Below are 21115 nucleotides of genomic sequence, written 5' to 3'. Positions count from 1 at the left end.
CTACTGTCACGTAGCCCAGGGTTTCTCAGTGGGGTCATTACTGGTATTTTGGATCCGATAACTCTATTGTGGGAGAATGTCCTGTGTATTGCAGGGGGTTTAGCAGCATCTCTGTCCTCTAACCACCAACAGTAGCCCCCTATCGTGACAATCAAAAGATCTCTAGACATTGCCAAATGTCCCTCAGGGGCAAAATCTCCACGGCCTTCACTGAGAACTGCTAATATAACCCTTTTCTCCCAGGATCTGAAGGTACTCACCTGCAATTTTTCAGGCAGCCTCCTAAGCACATAATTTCTACAGGGTGGAACAAAGAATACAGTGTCTGGGTTTAAGACAACTTCAGCCTGTTCTCATCCTTCCCTAAGTCTTTGGTCAGCCCTATTGGATCCAACGCGGGTCTTGCGGGGTCTCTGGTAGCTTGCGGGGCACCTTTGCGCTACCTCTTCTAGGAAGTCCTAGCTCTAAGTTAGGACGCACAGCTTGGATTTTGGACCTCATTCACCAGCTCTACTGGGCCTTCATGTGCAATGTGCAAACAGCACAACTGTACACTGTGGTCCCGGACACAACCCTCCCTTCTGCTACCAGCCAATGGGGCAGCTGCCAGTGGGTTGTTCTTCTAAAACCATGACAACCCTATTCTTCTCTAACATATCCATAGCTGAGGTGATGAGCATCAGCGGGGGTGAGGTGTGGAGAGGAACATGTTTTGCTTCTTGAAGCATCAGACTGTCCCTTGCTAAATGTCATTCATCTAGTAGCAAAATCTGGTCACCTGTGCAGATCAGGCCAGACTAGAAGGAGACTCTAGCGTGAAGATCCAGCTAGAACTTAGAACACCCCCAGAATGGAAATGCAGTTGACCCAGAGAAACAGATGACCCACACTTGCAAAAACAGGTCCTGACACTTGTGCTACCAGAGTCCAGGGACTCACAAAGGGAAATCTGACTACACACCTGGCCTTAGAAGACTCCACCCCTAGGGGATTCATGGAGCTCGGTCCTGATCCTGCCAAACTGGGGCAGTCAGCCTGTAGTGCTGGGAACACAGGCATCTTAGTATGAAACCCAAAATGTTCTTTAGAAATGGTAACGTAGTTAGAGGAAGTTTATATCATTTTGTATTTGGTTTGTTACTCAGAGAGTATTTGTTTCGAGCCAGCTTCTTCTATGGCATAGGTCAGACCCTGCTCACAGAATGGCTCACATGTTCAAGACTCCGCTGGGGGCTCTAAAACAGAAAATTCATGCAGCCGCATCCATCTTTCCCCGAGAGGGGAAGACAGAATGATGACTTTAAAGCATTACTAGTAAGCAGCAAACACCAGGAGAAAGGAATGGTTTCCCTTCTTGAGTCCAGAGCCCCAAATGTGGTGATTAAAAAAGTCTTGCTGTTGAATCACTTATTACAATTAAACATAAAACACGATGGTAGCAAAAGTCTTGCTGATGGAAGCTTTGGTCTGAAATGCAAGCACCTGCATGTTTATAATACCACTCACTGTGTAAGCCAATGACTGGAGGAAATAATTAGTTAGCCTCTGATTACATCTGATTGTCAACTGTGATGACAATAAACAAGGCAGAAAGACCACATGATACTTGTGGGAAACTCTGAAAAGGGCTTGGGAAACATTTTCAATTGAGGATACACCAGAAGGGGGGAAAAAATCAGCGAAGGGTCCCATAGATAAAAGGCACACTTATTTAAATCAGTCATCAAAGCAATACAAATTAAAATAACAAAGAGGTATCTCTTTACACCTATTAGATCGGCAGATGTTACAAAGCTGACTAACGGCCAAGTGTGGTGGGGGCTATGGGTTATAGGAAACCTCTTGAACTGTTGGGGGCTGGGGGGTCCTGGGGTAGCCATTCTAGAGAGGAGCAAGATTGAGTACCTACCTATGAGGATTAAATGAAATAATATATGTACAACATTTAGCACAGCACCTGGCATGTAGCAAGTGATTAATGGAGATTAATACTTTTATTATCAGTATTCTATTAATACTTCCATTATTACTATTCTCAGAAATGGCTGGTCCAGATTGTTCCCTTTGATGGTATAAGGGAAGGTTGGGGGGAGACGACCCTAGTAGGAGGGTGGGTCTTTTTGTCCCCCCCAGGCGAATGCCTCCAATCTAGTGGCACATCTGTCACTGCCCTCAAAGGCTTTTTCCATTCCCTCAGTAGAGTGGCCTGATCAATCTGAGAACTAAGGAAGAACAGAGAGACATGCAGGGGAGCCCCTTGCCTCTGAAATGGGGACTCTGATACTGGCAGGTGGGATGAAACCCGTGTCCTTCCTACTGGTGGGGAAGGGAAACTCACTGCCAGTGACAATATTCTCTTTGAAAGGTACATGGCAAGGGGCGCCTGGGTGGCTCAGTCTGTTAAGTGTCTGCTTTCAGCTCAGGCCATGATCCCAGGGCCCTGAGACTGAGCCCTGCTTGGGGCTCCCTGCTCAGTGGGGAACCTGCTTCTCCCTCTGCTGTTCCCCCTGCTTGTGTTCCCTCTCTCTCGCATTCAAATAAATAAATAAAATCTTTTTTTTTTAATGTACATGGCAAAAGATAAAGATTTCTGAGAAAGGGAAAAATGATTAAGTTAGTACTTGCCACAAGCCACCCACAGAGAGACTCAGGTCCTCTTTCGAGCACGAAAGGGGTAGAATCAAGAGAGAGATGTACATTTTTCTCCCAGCAATTGCACCAAGTCTAAGAAGTATCCTTTACAGGCTTAACTGCCATATAACCTTCAACTTGATAAATATGTTTTAAAAATAATAACTGTGGCCGGACTGAGAGTTTTGAAAAGTAGCACCAAACAGGCTGTAACTCTGTCAAATGGTTCAAGGAGACTGAAGTTGGCCTGAGAAAAGGATCCTGTTCTCGGGGAAGACAGTTGTAAGGAAACAGCGCTTGGTTATACAGCGTTTGGTTATCATGCTGATACAATGTATGCGGTCACTTATCTGAGTTAACCACTTAACCATCAATATTCCTCTCATCTTAACAGATCTTAACAGAAAAAAAAAATGAAAAATTCAATCAACTTTAACGGAAAGCAGAAGAAAGGAAGAGAAAAATTCACCCTAGATTCTGTCCCTTCCAAATTCAACTCCTTTTCTGGGTTTCCCAAATATAATCTTACTCAGTTCAGCTTATAGCATATAGATATATTTTTAACTTTTCCTTACTTAGCACTGATTAACGTTTTCTATTGGGAGGTGTTATATTGAATAATGTTTAAATTTAGTAACGTAAAAGTAGAAATACTTCAGGAATTAAAGCACAGACAGCAATTTCTTTCCAAGTCCTTTTGCCCTTGCCCATAGGAAGCTGGGGTCGCAAAGGTCAACTCTTTAACACCTTTTTTCCAGGTGTAGTCCAGGGATAGGGGCCGTTGGAGGGTTATGCTGATTCTGCTGCAGAGCTGAGTTTGAGCGGTGAAGCCTGCTGAGGCCTTGGGAACTGCTGAGCGGGTGTGATGAACAGATGAATGAGTGAGTGCTAAAGGGGACTGAGGAAGCAGGTTTGCGGGCATTGGGGTGGGGGGGTGTTGGGGGTGGAGGAGAGAGACAGGAAAAGACAAATAGCAGTGTGGTCAGGCCCAGCCTGGTCTGGCTTCAGAGTCTGAACCTCCGATGTGCTGGCAACTGGGAGGGAACCCCAAGCACACTGGCACCTCGACAGTGTCGCCCCTTTGGGAGTACAGGGAGGACGCTGGCTGATGGGGCTTCGCACGGTTTTGCTGGCAGGCGCGTGAATGGTGGCTGCAGAAAAGTCTGTGAGGGAGAGGACGCTGAGCATGTCTAAGCTAGCTGGGGGCCTCCCAGAAATAAGTGGGGTGGTGGAGGGAGACGCCAGGTGTGGTGGGCTGAGGTCCTGAATCAGGTGGCTGTGGGGTGACGGAAAATTAAAATGTGACTTTTGTGATAACCTTCTTTGTGGCCACAGGCTGGGGTTTGGGGACACCTTGGCAATAGAGGGAGTCTCCCTTTTTATCCACTAGCAAGAAAAAGATATAACAACCTCAGGAATATTTGTCTCATTCCCTCATGTTTTAAAGAAGATCTTCAAGGTCAAGAGGAGTAGATATAGGAGCCTGTTCTCAGGGCTTACCTTCCTTCCTTCCTTCCTTCCTTCCTTTCTGGCACAAACTGGCTTCTCAAGGGTAGTGAAATACATTGAGGAAGGCACTCTCTGGGGAAAAAACTGTTGGTTCTTGAGAGAGAAACAGAGAAGAAATATGATCACGACATACGCTCTTGGTAGACACGGGGCACTGCTTGTGCAAAGTCCTTTCTTTGGGCATTAATTAATAAAAAAAATATAGATGCCTTTAAATGGTTATTGTGTTTCAAAATGTAGACTTGTTATATCTGAGGGTCCTCCCTATGTTCCAGAAAAACAATTTCTCCCAAGAGAAGTAGCTGAGGCTTAATTCAAGTCAGTGGTGAGGTTAAGAAGTTGGTTGGATTGGCTGAGTATTCATGGAACCCCCCCGTTGTAGGGGGGTTGTAGGCCTAGCATCTGGTTTTGTGGGGGGAAATAGGTCTAGATGAATCGCCATGGTCCCTGTCCTCAAGAAGCTCATACTCGAGCTGCAGAGAGAGCTAGTGCTCAGCTGGGTGAGTAAATTCAACATTTACATTAGACACTTTGGTTCTGCATTACCTGGGTCTGCACTGTATGCAACAGCATAAGCCTGGCTGGTAGTCCCTGAGGATGCCTGGTTTGGACAGCTGCTGAAGAAGGACCTCCAGTCATTTCCACAGTTGGTCAACAGATGGTACTATTCCTTCCAATGGGAGGAGGAGGGCTGACAGCATATTATATTTTATGGGCCTGCCAGGCTACCTTGGGCTTTATGTGGAAACATCTCCTACCTGTTCTCCAACTGAAGACACAAATAGCTGCACTTCCCTTGGGGCACATGGAGCACTACCAGTATGTAACCAGCTCTGGCTGTGATCTGCCATTTTGTCTGGATGAAGAAAAGCTTGGAGGGTGGGTGTGGGTTGAACAGTTCAAGATGGCGATGTAGGGAAATCCTGAATTCACCTCCTCCCATGGACACAGTGAATTTACAGCTACATATGGAACAATTTCGTCTTAAAGAAAAACCTAAAGGCTGGCTGAGTCGTCACTATACATCAGCAAATGAGGCTTGGCAGATTACCAGCCCCAGGGCAGTACACACTGAAGTAGGTAGGAAGGCTGGAACACAGTCTCACCATAAACCCCAGCACTGACACCTGACTCACAGTTGGGAGGGAACTCAAAACCCAGAGCTTCCCCATGAGGAGCAAAGGGGTTGAACCCCATACCAGGTACCCTAAATTTTAAGATCTGCACCTGAGAGATGGCATCTAATTTTGAAAAGCAGCTGGGCTCAGGTCCTGACACCCACAAGACTATATCCCTCTGAGAAATGGGTCCCGAAGGGCTCGCACACTCGGACTCACCCACCCCAGGCCCAGCTCAGAGGCAGTAGATCAATGGTGCCCAGACTTAAGGTAAAGATGCTTACCTGCTTATCTTAAAGAATCAGCCTGAGAGGCAGGCATCTCCGAGCCTGCTTGGACACTCTCCAGGGCCAGAGAGGGGTGGGCGCCATCCTTGTGTTCTTCCTCCACCACACACCAAAGCACCAATATCTCCTGGAAGGGACATTTTTTTTTTTTTTTTTTTTACATGTGTCTGGTGTCCCGATTTCTACAGCTGCTGCCCAGGGGATGCCTCTTGATTGTCTGGTCCTCTAAGCTAAGGGGGCTTACGTTCCTGGTCTCATGCGACTATAACATTCAGAGTCACCCAAAAGGGAGCTCATACCCTTGTCTTATGCTCTGATTTTTGTAGCTGCTGGCAGGAGACACCTCTGCATGGCCTGGGTCTGATGGTCAGTGGGGCTTAGTTAACGGGTGCTACACGACTCTATATATTTACATAGTTTTAAAAGCTGGTTTTTATATTTCCTTGGTTTTTAGGTTTGCTTCCCCCATTTTTATGGATTCTGCCCAGGGGATGGCCCTTGATTTCCTGGCTCTGGTGGCCAGGGGACTTACATTCCTGGGTTGCATAGGACTGTAACAATCAGAGAGACAGTGGGTAGGCTATCATCCCCAGGACACTGCACACACCCAGTCTTTCTGTGAAAGAGCCTCTTTGCCTGACCTGGAGCTTTGGCCTGAGGGATAGGCTTCAGGTGTGGTACATATTTAGTGGCCTACAGAGCTGCTCTCAAGGAATACGGGCCGTAGATGCCAGCTTGGTACTCTCCCTCGGCCTTGCGCCAGCTCGCTGCTATCTCCCAGACAAGAGCTTAAACACTTGCCTGGAGCCCTGATCTTTGTGACTGCCTTCCGGTGGATGCTTCCAGATTACCTGGCTCTGGTGGTAGCAGGGCTTCTGCTTGCGGTCCCCCGGGGACTCTGTATATTTGCACACTTTTAAGAGCTGCTGCCTGAGGGTCTAGTTTCAATCAGCTTGAAGCTAGGTGCTGAGATCCTCCCCTTTGGGACACTGACCGGTCTTGGCAGATACTTAACTACTGGGAGCTATTTAAAAACATAATAGGGTGCTGAGATGAGCACACAGGTTTGAGAGACAACCAAGAGCTAGGGCAGGTTTAAGCTACAATATTCATCTCCTACATGAACTGGTTTACATAAATTGGTCTGAACTGACTGATTACCAGCAATGAAATTGAATCAGTGATAAAAAAAAAAAAAATCTCCCAACAAACAAAAGTCCAGGACCAGATAGCTTCACTGGTGAATTCTACCAAACATTCAAAGAATTAATACTAATCCTTCTCAAATTCTTCTAGAAAATGTAAGAGGAGGGAACTCTTCCAAACTCATCTGATGAGGCCAACATTACCCTAATTACAAACCAGACAAGGATGCCAATATCCCTGATGAACATTTATGCAAAAATCCTCAAAATATTAGCAATCCAAATTCAACAATATATTAAAAGGATCATATAGCATGATCAAGTGGGATTTATTCCAGGAATGTAAGGCAGGTTCAAATCAAATCAATCAATGTGATACACCACATTAACAAAAGGAAGGATAAAAATCATATGATTATCTCAGTAGATGCAGAAAAAGCATTTGACAAAATTCATCCCTTTATCATAAAAATTCTCGACAAAATGGGTATAGAGGGAGTCTATATCTCAAAATAATAAAGGCCATATAAGACAAGCCCACAGCTAACATCATACTCAACAGTGAAAAACTAAAAGCTTTTGCTCTAAGATCAGGAACAAGACAAGGATTCCACTTTTATTCAACATAGTACTGAAAGTCCTACCAGAAAAATAAATGAAAGGTATCTAAATTGGAAAGGAAGAAATTAAATTCTCACTATTTGCCGATGACATGATGTTATGTATAGAAGACCCTAAAGATTTGACCAAAAAAAAAACTTAGAATAAATTAATTCAGTAATGTTGCAGGATATAAAATCAATATGTAAAAATCTATTGCATTTCTATATATTAACAATGAACTATCAGAAAGAAAACAACTCCATTTACGATTGCATCAAAAAGAGTAAAGTACCTAAGAATAAATTTAACCAAAGAGGTGAAAGACCCATACTCTGAAAACTATAAGACATAAGGAAAGAAATTAAAGAAGACACAAATAAATGGGAAGATATTCCATGCTCATGGATTGAAAGAATTAATATTGATAAAATGTCCATACTACCCAAAGCAATCTACAGATTTAGTGCAATCCCTATTGAATTCCAATAGCATTTTGTCACAGAAATAGAACAAACAATCCTAAAATTTGTATAGAACCACAAAGACCCTGAACAGCCAGAGCAATCTTGAGAAAGAAGAACAAAGCTGGAAACATCACAACTCCCTGATTTCAAGCTCTTTGTTACAAAGTTACTATAATACAGCATGATACTGGCATAAAAACAGACACATAAAACAGTGTAACAGAGTAGAGAGCCCAGAAATAAACCCATGTATATATACAGTCAATTAATTATGAGGAGCTAAGAATATACAGTTTGGAAAGGACAGTCTCTTCAATAAATTATGTTGGGAAAACTGGACTGCTACATGCCAAAGAATGAAACTGGTCCACTATACACAAAAATTAACTTAAAAAGAATGAAAGACTTGAACATAAGACCCAAAACCATAAAACTCCTAGTAGAAAACACAGGCAGTAAGCTCTTTGACATAGAGTTGGTGATGATTTTTTAAAAATCTGACGCCAAAACACCAAAAGCAAAAATAAAACAATGGGACTATATCAAACTAAAGAGCTTCTGCACAGCAAAGGAAACCATTAACAAAATGAAGAGGCAACTTACTGAGTGGGAGAAAATATGGCAAATCATATATCCAATAAAGGGTTAATGTCCAAAATACATAAAGAACTCATACAACTCAATAGTAAACAAACAAACAAACAAACAAAAAGCGCAATTGATTAAAAACTGGGCAGAGCATCTGAAGAGACATCCCCCTCCCAAGTTAGAGTATTTTAGTTATTAGCAGTTACCAAATAAGCTGAAGGTAAATTTCTTCCAAGGAGCTGCTCATAATTTGTTTTGTTGAGGGCGCCTGGGTGGTTCAGTCACTTAAGCGTCTGCCTTCAGCTCAGGTCATGATCCCGGGGTCCTGGGATTGAGTCCTGCATCGGGCTCCTTGCTCGGTGGGGAGTCTCCTTCTCCCTCTCCCTTTGCCACTCCCCCTGCTCGTGCTCTCTCTCTCTCTCTCTAATAAATAAATAAATAATCTTTAAAAAATCTGCTTTGTTGAGAGGAGGCGAGGAGCTGTTTCACTGTTCCTCTATAAGATATTGCAAGTGTTTTTATCCTTGAAAGGGGTTTCTGAGGTTGCTATCCCTATCAGCAAGGGGTTGCTCCTGGGGTGCTCCTCCCAGGAGGACACCCGTGAAACTTTTACTCTCTCAGTGGAGGCTCCATTCTCAAATGCTGTACACTCTTCCTTGCCTGGATGAGGCTGGTGGTGCTTGCTGTTTTGCTCCACATCTTCAGTTATTATTTTTACCTGAAACGAGTAAGACTTCCTGTGGCCCACTGTTTTCAGGTTGTAAGTGGTGGAATGAATCTGGAGCTTTCCACTGCTCTCCAGACCCCAGGCCAGAGGGGCTGACCTCCTGAGTCTGGGTGCAGCCAGGGCTTCGTGATTGTCAAAATCACTCCGCAGCTGGTTCTAATGTCTGAAGAGACATTTTTCAAAGAAGACATCCAGATGGCCAACAGACACATGAAAAGATGCTCAAGATCACGAATCATCAGGGAAATCAAATCAAAACCACAGTGAGATATCACCTCACTCCTGTCAGAATGGCTGCTATCAAAAAGACAAGAGATAACACGTGTTGGTGAGGATGTGGAGAAAAGGGAACCCTCGTGCACTGCTGGTGGGAATGCAAGCTGGGGCAGCCACTCTGGAAAACAGTATGGAAGTTCCTCAAAAAGTTACAAATAGAACTACCCCATGATCCAGCAATTCCATTTCTGGGTATTTATCCAAAGAAAACAAAAACACTAAACTCTGGAAAATATATGTACCCCATGTCCTTTGTAGTATTACTTAACAATAACCAAGGTATGGAAACAACCTAAGTTTCCACTGATGAATACATGGATAAAGAAATTGTGGTATATGTATATTCAATGGACTATTATTCAGCCATAAAAAAGAGTGAAATCTTGCCACTTGAGACAACATGAATGGGGCTCAAGAGCATTATGCTAAGTGAAATAACTCAGACAGAGAAAGACAAATAGTGTATGATCTGTCTTATATGTGGAATCTAAAAAAATAAATCCAGCTCACAGATACAGAGAACAACAATTTGGTGGTTGTCAGAGGTGGGGCTAGAGGGGTGGGAAAATGGGTGAAGGGGAGCCACAAAGAAAAAAAGTTAAAAAAATAATAAAAATAGAAAATAGAAGGTATAATTGAATCACATTCTTTGAATCTATGGTTACATATAGATGTAAATATTTGAAAAATGTCCTATACAGATAACAACCCAGGCTCATATCTGGGTGTTACATATGGAATTAATTAAACTAAATTTAGGTTACTTTTTAAATTAAAAAATAGACATTCCATTATGGAAAACGTTTACTATTATTGACACACAGATGTGTATCCATCACAGATATCCATTATTAAGCAATATCCATGATGGATACACATTTTTTCTGAAGGTGGTGATATGCATCTTGGCTTTGGGGATACATTTTTAATATGCTTTAAAAAAAATACAAGAATCAGCTAGAATACTATTGTCCTTGTTTTAAGTAAAGAAAAGTTCATTATTCCTTCAGGATGTATACTTTGACCATGAAATTGAAGTCTAAAATCAAGTCAAAGGGCAATGTTGAGTTAGAAAAAAAAATCCTGAAAATAAAACAATCCATGTGTTGAAAGAAAGAAAGAGAGAAAGAACTTGGGTTGATAGAGGCAAGTGGTTGGTCTGTTTACCCTCTGAAGACCAAGCCAGGGGGCTCATGGATGTTGGCTGGTTTGGCTCTGCCCCAGTGACTCAGGGACTACTTGTGGGGCTTAGCGGGAATGCTTGCTTCTGTTTGTTTGTTTTTTTTTGTTCTGAGTCCTTGCCTGGTTTGAAACTTTTCAGCCCCGGCAGTTTTCTCCTCAGCACTGTGTCTTTTGCTGAGGCCGGTAAGTAGCTCTCCTGTGAGAAGAGGCGGCCAGGCCTTGGGAATGAGCCAGCCTGGGGTCTAGCTCCAACTGTTCGGTAACTTCAGCAAGGTATGTCATCTCCTGAAACCTCAGTGTCTCCATCTGTATACAGAGTAAGCCCTCTGGCTTGCAGCTGAAAATGGGTTGTGACCAGAAAACTAAGGATTGTCGAATGGCCGTTTGGAAGGAACCGCTATCACACAGAAAACCCGGCCTCCGGGAAAAACCCTTGGAAAAGGAGAGCGCAAGGAGAGGGAATCACAGGCAAGCCAGGCTAGGGGCCTTCCTGTGAGCCCTGGCCCAGCATGGCTCGTACAGGATGCCTGAGCCTCCCTTTCACGGTGTCCGGACCCGCAGAGAATTAACAGGCCCACTGCAACCGGGCGTGGACACCTCCGCGTGCCTAGCACCCTACAGTTTGCACACATTAGGCGGTGTGCTCTTCAGGCTGCACCCGCCTTTGTTGCTCCCGGAAGTTTCATCTCTTGCAGAAAGTCTTTCTCCCTGGATCCGATGAGTCCCAGCCCTGCCCCTGGGCAGTCCCTCGGATCCCCACAGAGCACAGCATTCTCTCCACAAGGGAACGGACTGGACGAGGGGAAAGGCTGAAGATGGGCCGTTCCCCTCACCCACCCGCATCTCACCCCTGCCTCCAGCACAGTGCTGCCTCTCCTCAGCAACCCTGCGCCAACCCCAGAACTTGCTGCATCTCCGAGGAGGGCCTTTCCACCTGGGGCGAGGGCCAGCCACCGGCAGCACCTCCCACCAGGGCTAGTTGGCCCGCCTCCCAGAGCAGTTTAAGCCGGAGCCGGAGCTAGGCCTTGCCCTGCGCCTTGTCTGATGTTGGAGAAGAGTGACCTCTAGTGGTAGTTCTTGGAAGAGACGCCGCGGCTTCCCCCAGCCTGGGTGAGCCCCCCCATCTGTCGGGGGAGTCAGGGGGCGGAGCTTGAGTGGGTGCGGCTGAGAGAGAGAGAGAGAGAGAGAGAGAGAGAGAGAGAGAGAGAGAGGCGGGGAGGGCGGGCACTGTGGACTCCTGAGCTCCAGGAAGCTGGACCTTGCACAGCTGGTTTGTCAGGTCTGCTCTTGGACATGAGCACATCTATCTCTGCTACTCCTGTAACACCCAAGACTCTGGGTGTTGGAGCAGCCCACCCCTCACCCCTGACTCCCCTGGAGGCAACAAGCTCCCCAGCCTCTGTGACTAAAGAAGGGGAAGGTGGGAAGGGCATCAGGTAGTGTGTCTGGGTATGAACGAGGGCACCTGGTTGTCTATTGAGAGCACCAACCCGCAGGTGGTCTCCATCTGTGCCTCCGTGGACCCGCAATGACCAGTCGGTCAGTCCTGTCTTCAGCAGGGTTGAGTGGAGAGGGGGGAGCTTATCAATGTGTGAGCAGGCCAATGTTGGGGGGCAAGCTCTGCGACACGGCAGGACTGCCTGGTGACTTTGGCTTTTCCATCCCACCATCTCTGTCAACACCATCCCATTCTTTGAGATGGACAATTTTTTCCAATCTTCAGTAAAGAGCTACACAGTTCAGATTAAAGCCTCCCTTCCCTTCTAAACAGATTGCCTTGCCTAAACCCCCTCTTCTAAGGAACTTGAGAGCTACCACCTGCCACAGGACATATTTCCATGTGCCTAGGAGGCAGAGGCTTCAGGAAGTGAAGTGGTATAAGCATGCTTGAAGGGAGAAGGTTCTCAGCACTACACCCTCTCCCTCCTCAGTCTGAAATACATTCAGAGCCTTTTTTTCCTTGCTGTTGTTTCCTATGAATGATAATCTATCTTCACTGTGTGACTTTACTGAGTTTAATGAGACCCAAAACTCCTGCACCTACAGGGTCAAATTGAGTGCTCTTTGTGTATAATTTTTGCCCATTCTATTTCTAATCACAAGTAGGGTAACCACCTCTCCCAGTTTGCCTGGGACTGTGCTGGTTTTCATCTCTCTGGCATAATTATTAACATTGTTCCCTTTTACTCTGAAAAGGGTCCCATTGAGATGGTAAATTACACTGTCACCCTAATCACAGGTCATCTCTGTAAGAAAACATTAAGGCATGAGGATACAGAGGATGTGAGAGATAAGGTTACCCTGAATTTGAGATTTAAATTGGTTATTACAGTCTTGGCACAATTAGCTCTCAGCTTCTTGGCAGCTGGAACAAAAGAAAAATATAAAGGGCTAGGAAGTTGATTCTATCTTGTAAAACGATGCGTATTATGTCTTCCAAAGGGACATGTTTATCAGGCACTAACCTTCAGGAGGAATTTTAAACATAAATTATTATACAAGGGACACTGAGTAACATAAGGGACCATGTCTTCCGTGGTAGTTTTCACGAAGTTTCTATGTGGCTATGTTTTATATGGGTCCTCAAAGTGACTGTGGTTTTCCAATTCTCTTTGTGAAAAAGGGAAGGGAATAAAAATTATTTCACAGGGATTAACGAAGATAATATGTGTGCCAGTGCCAAGGAAACTATAAAAATCAAAACTTTTATCATTTTCACTCTTATTAGCTTGTCCACAATCCTCCTTTTATTGATGGGGAAGCCAAGGCCCAGAGAGGGAGGAAGAGATGTAGCTAGTTAGTGGCAACACTGGGGTTAAGACTCCTGTTTAACCCTAAATGCTACCAAACTTCCTATCTGTTTGCCAAGATGTAATTGAGATTCTGTCAGGCCACCTGCGGGGGGCGCTGTGGGGATGGTGGAGGAGAATCAGAAAGGCATTCCAAGGCCTTGGACCGTGGTGGCGGTAGTGGCCCAAAAGCAGAGGCTAGAAATGGTGTTTTAAGTCACCACCATAAAAAGATGTTACTAACATGATTTTCTTTTAGTACCTGGTGGTGTTTGTCTGAATTACTTCTGCCTGAAAAGAACCAGACATCTGTTTTTTGTCAGTTAAGAAGAGCCTGTTCTCTTTCTGGCCTCCGGTGACACAGACCTTGGGGGAGGGGGAGCTGGTGTCAGCAGTGGGGTTTTCCAGCATTAGAGTACAACCTTCTTTTCAGCTTCCCTTCTCCAGGCCAGTGGGTCTCAAAGTGTGGTCTCAGACCAGCAGCCTCAGCGTCACCCAGAAACGTGTTAGGAATGCAGATTCTCTGGCCCCGCCCCAGACCCGCCAAATCAGGAAAGGGCTGATTCTGGTGCACGTGAATGTGTGAGAACCATCGCTCTAGACTGTTCTTAGGCCTGTGTGGCTTCAAAGAGAGAAGAGAAGCAGACCCACAGCGGCCCCCACCCTTTGTCCCTCCCCCCACCTCCTAGGTGGGCTGTCCTTTCCAAACTCCTAATAACCATTGCCTTTTTAGATGTGACCATTGCTGGGGGACTTACTAAAAAAGGAAGAAGTAGCATGGCCTTTGTGTGATGGCTTAGCTAGCCAGTACCACGCCTGGACAGTAAAATCTACCTTTACAAGCACTTCATGTACACCAGAGTTAAGAGCCCTACAATCCAATGGCCCAAATGAGTTCTGTTTTAAAGGAAAAAACATTTCTCTCTTCAGCCTCTGAAGTCTATGGCTCGTTTTCAGTTGAAATAAACTAAAAAGGATCCCATCAATTTTTTTAAGGTAATCAGTTCTCCAGGAAGTAAAAGCTATAGCAATCCAGAATGTAGAACTCTGTAGGAACTGATCTTCCTTTCTACAAAGAGCTTTCACATTTCCAAATGGGTCTCCATAGAAATAGTTTATCTGCACCTTAAAGAGGACCGATTCGCTTTTCAAAGCACAATAAGCCTAACGGTTTCAGCTGCTCAGCCTGCTCTTGCCCCAGACCAGTGTTGTGGGTGCAGGCTTATCAGTGGGGAAAGAGCCCTCAACCCTCCCTGCTGAGGGCTTTTCTTGACCGAGATGTAAACTAAGAAGGAAATGAGAATTCTGCCTGCATGGACCTCACATTGCCCTTTTCTGTCTTTCTTTCCAATGAAACATTTTGGACTATGCAAGGCACTCTCCCCCAGGCATTATGTTGTAGGCAACGTGCTGGCAGGAGAGTGGGAATTTATTCTACTCAGCATGGCAAAGGGGAAGCTGGGGTTTGGGAGGCCTGGGCTGAAATCCTATACAGGTGCGTAGGAAAGCAGGCCCTGAGAGCTGGCTTCCACTCCCGGACGTGACCTGCCAGCACAACCCACCTGAGCTCTGGAGCAAGCCGCCTTGGCCAATAGCGAGGGGGGGAAAGACATAAAAATGAGGAGAAAAGTAACAGCTGGAGACAAAGAGAATCAAGAACAGAAGTATCTTTCCGCTAACATAAGGTTCTGAGCCTTGAGCTGCGCATTTGAATTTGGGGAGCAGCTATTTATTTTTGTTGTGGTTTGTTTTAGTTTTTTTTGTTGTTGTTTTGTTTTTTGTTTTTTTAAGTAGGCGCCACACACAGCGTGGGGCCCAACACAGGGCTTAAACTCACTACCCTGAGATCAAGACCTGAGCTGAGGTCAACCAACTGAGCCACCCAGGCGCCTCTCACCTGGGAAGTTTTTAAAATGTCTAAGGACCAGGATTCTGCTAGACCAATTAAATCAGAATCTCTGGGAGTGGTACCCGACATCAGCATTTTTTTTTTTTTTTAAGCTCCCTGGGTCTTTCCAGGGTGCAGCCAGGATTGAGAACCATCTTTCCAGCATTCACTTGCTCCAGCAACTCTCATTTTCCTGCCTTCTTTCAACAGTGCCATGCATCAGGGCATGGCCCCTTCTTATTCATCTTAGCTTATATTTTCTTTGCTCTTCTGGCCTTGAGGACCTTGACGTAGAATCAGGAGCATCTTACACTAAGTGAAAATTTAATCTGAACTTCTTTTGCTCAAGAGCTCCTATTTCCCTTTGGATCTTGTATCTTTATCAGACACTGAGTTGGAGTCCCAGAAGAAATAATTGGTTGTATTATTCACAAATGAGATACAAAGCCAGACCTATCATTTGACTTTGAACTTCCTGGTCACTTCTGGTTGAATACAATGAACAAATGAGCCTCTCCATAAGGAGACTGCTTCCTGACAGTAGTCAAAGAAAAGTGGAGTCTCAAGAATAGGAGAGATTCGATGTTTTACTGGACAGATGTGGTGACCCCTTTCAAAAGTATGTCATCAGGGCCTCTTCCAAACAGTCATTTTAAAGTTTGCCAACTTAAGACCCCAAGATCTTTCTTTCCCCTGCAGGGCATGCTGAGTTCTTGTCTCCTTTGTAAGGCCCCTCCTCTCCTATGGAATACAAAACCATTCTTGGAAGAGGTCTTGGGTTCAACAGATGTACAGGCAAGCCTGTGATTTTGAAGTCTCAAGGAACTTGGGTGTGATGGTCACCAGCTTTTGCCTAATAAGCACTCCCCTCCTGCTTTCTTACCCTGCAACTCTTCCAACCACTAAAGCCTCTTAAAAATTTGGAACCGGGTTCGCCTACTCCCTCCTCACTCCCCAGTTCACCATACTCTTGGCAGGATCTGGGGCATCAGTGGCCATGACAACAGCAGGAATACACAATAGGCTGTGAACCAAGCCAGCCTACCGACACTCTGGCCCCTTCTCCTTCACTCCCCTCTGCTGCCTGGGGGTGCCTCAGCTAAGCATTATGCCCAAGTTGTTTTCAATGAAAAAAAAAATGCTGTGTCATTTCAGGGAGGGACTATGTTTTGAACCTGCTAACTATTTAGGCTTTGTTACCCCTCCTAACCTTTTACCCGTTTCCACAAAAGCTGGGTATTCCCTTTTCAGCCCTAGGCTAGAAGGACTTACTCTGGGCACTCCCCAGCCCAAAGGCGGGGAAGAAAGCCTCTCTTCTCAGAGCAGGTCAAATCAAGATCCCTGCCTTAGCCCAGTTTCCCCTGAAAATGGAGCCTGAGGCAAAGCTTGCATGGGGGCAGAGATGGGTTTTGGGAAAGTAAGAGTGAGGGGAAAAAGCAAGGAAGGAGATAAAGGGAATATGAAGCAGCTCATTACCAAACTGGCCATGGCGTCTTCAACAAGGCTGGTTGCTCAGGCAACAGGTACTTGATCCTGGGGCTGGGATAGAAGTCTGGCTAAGCAAGAGCTGACTTGGGGGTACCTTCTCAGGATGATGGATTTCAGACCCTGGCAAGGACCCCAGGGGTTGAGGCAAACTCTTGGGGGGCCCCTAGAAGCCTGGAGAAAGCAACAGCCAGGGCCGAGTGCTGAAGTGGAAAAGCCTGGTTTGCCTTGGCCGATGGCTGTGAAGGGGGTGAGGAGGCTGAGGAGGCGGGGCTCGCTGGAATCAGTCTATAATCGGAGGCCAGGAGACCCAACGGGGGGGGGGGAGGTTCCACGGGGGTCCCGTTGGAGCAAGAGGGTGGAGAGAAATATAATTTTGATCTTATTTGACTAGTAATCTTGATTTTCTAAGTTTTCTAGAAGCTCTCAGTAGTAAAGCAAGCAAGTCATCAAGAGTTCTCATTTGGTGAGTTTTCATGGAGGCCTATTGCACATTCTGCCAGGGGGTGGACCAAGTTCAGGGAGGTGAGTGTTCCAAATCCAAAGGAATGAAGGCCAGGGACAGTCAACTCTTTGCAAAGGAGGTGTGATATGGCCGGGGGAGGGGACAGGCCCCTGACGCCAATTCAGCCACCGTCTGAGCTGCATCCCCTGTGTGTCAGGCACTGTGCCAGGCATCGGGGGATACAGAGGTGAATCCAGTCTGGTGCCTGAGGTCCAGGAGCTCCCAGACCAACAATCAAGAACTAGCCATGGAGGACCTCATGACTGGGTAGAGATCATCTCCTTGGGCCTCTCTCTGAATTGTAGATGTTGATATTTACTCACTGCCAGGAAGTGTTGACTTTGAGTTGTTTTTCTACTAAGGGAAAAATCCTCTGATCTACTGCCCACATTGGTGAGCCTAGGCCAGGTCAGGGCCAGAGCTCTTCCCTGAGCCTGAGGGGCCCTGGGCCATCTGTGTGGGAACCAGCAGTTAGAGGGGCCGCTGACCCACTGTGCACACTGGCAGCCCACTAGGGAAACCCATGAAGAAAACACTTCAGTGGGTGACGTATTTTCTCCTGGGTTTCCTGCCACCTTGGAAATGAAGAAGGAGAAATAACTGGCTGCAAATGGCTGAACAGAATTCCACTAGACTGAAAAGGAGACTCTCAGACTCATGGTGGTGTCACCCCGTGCCTAGCGCACTGCCCGCCCACACTTGGTAGGTTCTCAGTTGCTGTCACTGATTGAGACTAGGCTGTTATTGAATGCACCTGAAAAGTTCTGTTCAACGCTTTTTTGGTTATTGTCTTAATTATGAAAGTATTGACTGCTATGACAACAAATTCGGACAGAGGTATAAAGTAAAAACTGCCCCTATCAATCCGTGCTCTTACTTACCAGAGGTAATAACTTCATAGTTTCTTGTAATTCCTTTTAGAAAGATCTTTAGCACATATAAGGATAATACACACACACACACACACACACACACGTGCACACACACAGTTGGTCATACTACACATCAGATCCTTAATTTGTTTTTCTCACTTAAAAATAGATAGTGAAGCTCTTTTCACACCAGCCTATCCTATTTAGTGGCTACAAAATATATTTCAGTGCATGAGTATACCATAATTTAGTTACCCATTTACCATGTGGTTGATATATTATTTGCAGCTTTTTTATTTTATAGTGTTACAGTGAATATAATAATGCATACACCACTGGGCACTTCTACAAGTTAATCTAGATGACACATTTCTAGAACTGGAACTGCTGGGTTGAATTCTGGAAGCTACTACCAAATTGCTCTCTCCTCGTGCCAGATTTATTTGTAACAACTAGTGTATGAACCTATTTCCCTCCATCTACCACCTCCCTGGGATGAGGGCCGGGGGATTCCTGCCATGGGCCTAAGCTGTAGGAAGTTCTATTCTGGCTCTCTTCTGGCTGTGCCCTTCCTATAGGGCATGTGTCCTATGAGGTCAAGGAGATATGCCCACCTAGAGCCTGCACCCCTCCCCATATTAACCATGTTCTGTGTATCTGAGACCCCAGAATTTCCTTCTTGAAGAGCCCCAAGCCCTTCTAGGGTCTGCATAGGCTCTTTCCAGATCCATCTTCCAGACTGTATACTGCTGGTCCACTCATCCCAGACCCTAAGGTGGCCAAGGGGTAACCATATATGGAGTGTAGAGGGGCTTGGATGTGTGGGCTGGGGGTACTCATATAGATCTAAGGCCTCATGTGGAGGTTGGGGCTGGGGTGGGAAAAGGAGGGGCAGGTGATAGACTAGGGGCTGAGAGCTGTATCTGGGGCAGAAGCCTAAGTCTGAGGAGTATGACAACTCTAAACTTGAACCTGGCCTTTCAGATTGTGATTGAGATATATTTATTAAGGGAAGAGAAAGGATTGTATTTGATTAAAGAGTTTGCTTGATTTATAATCCTTTTTTTTTACTTGGTTTATAATCTTAAGTATTTATGTGACATGTGGGTGTGCATTTATATTGTGCCTTTAACCCTGAGAACATTAATGGTAGGTCATTACCAAGTTTTTAATCTCTGACAATCTGTTGACAAAAAATGATACCTGGGACTGGGCATGTCTTTAAAATTAGTTGAACACATTTACAAGTTTCTTAACCATTTACTTATTTTGCTGTGAACTACTTTTTTATATCCTTTGTTCCTTTGCTTCTTTCTTTACTTCTTTCTTCCTTTCTTCCTGCCTATCTTTCTTAATTTTATTCTTTGTAAATGTTCTCTTGTGTAGTAAGCTAATTAGCCCCTTGCTGTATGTGCTGCATATGTGTTCTCCCTTCTTTTTTGTCATTCATCTTTTTTTTAAAGATTTTATTTATTTATTTGACAGAGAGAGAGCACAAGCAGGGGGAGCGGCAGGCACAGGGAGAGGGAGAAGCAGGCTCCCCGCTGAGCAGGGAACCCGATGCAGGGCTCGATCCTGGGACCCTGGGATCATGACCTCAGCTGAAGGCAGACGCTTAACCGACTGAGCCACCCAGGCGCTCCTTTGTCAGTCATCTTTTGATTTTGTTTAGTTTTTTTTTTTTTTGCCAGTGTTTAAACATTTTCTTCTTTCATATTTATCTATCATTTTCCTTCTTTTTTAATTTTTTTTAAATTTTTTATTGTTATGTTAATCACCATACATTACATCATTAGTTCTTGATGTAGTGTTCCATGATTCATTGTTTGTGCATAACACCCAGTGCTCCATGCAGAACGTGCCCTCCTTAATACCCATCACCAGGCTAACCCATCCCCCCACCCCCCTCCCCTCTAGAACCCTCAGTTTGTTTTTCAGAATCCATCGTCTTTCATGGTTCATCTCCCCCTCCGACTTACTCCCCTTCAATCTTCCCCTCCTGCTATCTTCTTCTTTTTCTTTTTTCCTAACATATCTTGCATTATTTGTTTCAGAAGTACAGATCTGTGATTCAACAGTCTTGCACAATTCACAACGTTCACCATAGCACATACCCTCCCCAATGTCTATCACCCAGCCACCCCATCCCTCCCACCCCCCACCACTCCAGCAACACTCAGTTTGTTCCTGAGATTAAGAATTCCTCATATCAGTGAGGTCATATGATACATGTCTTTCTCTGATTGACTCATTTCACTCAGCATAACACCCTCCAGTTCCATCCACGTCGTTGCAAATGGCAAGATCTCATTCCTTTTGATGGCTGCATAATATCCCATTGTGTATATATAACACATCTTCTTTATCCATTCATCTGTCGATGGACATCTTGGCTCTTTCCACAGTTTGGCTATTGTGGACATTGCTGCTATAAACATTGGGGTGCACGTACCCCTTCGGATCCCTATATTTGTATCTTTGTGGTAAATACCCAGTAGTGCAATTGCTGGATCGTATGGTAGCTCTATTTTCAACTGTTTGAGGAACCTCCATACTGTTTTCCAGAGTGGCTGCACCAGCTTGCATTCCCACCAACAGTGTAGGAGGGTTCCCCTTTCTCCACATCCCAGCCAGCATCTGTCGTTTCCTGACTTGTTAATTTTAGCCATTCTGACGGGTGTGAGCTGGTATCTCATGGAGGTTTTGATTTGGATTTCCCTGATGCCGAGCGATGTTGAGCACTTTTTCATGTGTCTGTTGGCCATTTGGATGTCTTCTTTGGAAAAATGTCTGTTCATGTCTTCTGCCCATTTCTTGATTGGATTATTTGTTCTTTGGGTATTGAGTTTGATAAGTTCTTTATAGATTTTGGATACTAGCCCTTTATCTGATATGTCATTTGCAAATATTTTCTCCCATTCTGTCGGTTGTCTTTTGGTTTTGTGGACTGTTTCTTTTGCTGTGTAAAAGCTTTTTATCTTGATGAAATCCAATAGTTCATTTTTGCCCTTGCTTCCCTTGCTTTTGGCGATGTTTCAAGGAAGCA

General features: G+C 45.1%; 1 long non-coding RNA gene and 1 pseudogene across 1 annotated transcript; both read right to left on the bottom strand.

Moving 5' to 3' along the window:
• Positions 1–4156: 4156 nt before the first annotated feature.
• LOC141374539 (uncharacterized) lies at positions 4157–8673 on the bottom strand. Its single transcript, XR_012381522.1, has 3 exons — positions 8552–8673; positions 5543–5672; positions 4157–4233 (listed from the first exon to the last, which is right to left on the bottom strand). It is a non-coding gene; the product is annotated as an uncharacterized lncRNA (long non-coding RNA).
• A 168-nt stretch (positions 8674–8841) lies between these two features.
• Positions 8842–9044, bottom strand: LOC112821729 (guanine nucleotide-binding protein G(I)/G(S)/G(O) subunit gamma-12 pseudogene; annotated as a pseudogene).
• Between the last annotated feature and the right edge of the window lie 12071 nt (positions 9045–21115).

This window comes from Callorhinus ursinus, unplaced genomic scaffold (assembly GCF_003265705.2).
Source record: "Callorhinus ursinus isolate GAN/ISIS: 27379988/994484 unplaced genomic scaffold, GSC_fseal_2.0 scaffold1, whole genome shotgun sequence".
Classification (NCBI taxonomy): domain Eukaryota; kingdom Metazoa; phylum Chordata; class Mammalia; order Carnivora; family Otariidae; genus Callorhinus; species Callorhinus ursinus.
Note: the sequence above shows the minus strand (reverse complement) of the source record. Positions and strands in the feature narration are given on the sequence as shown.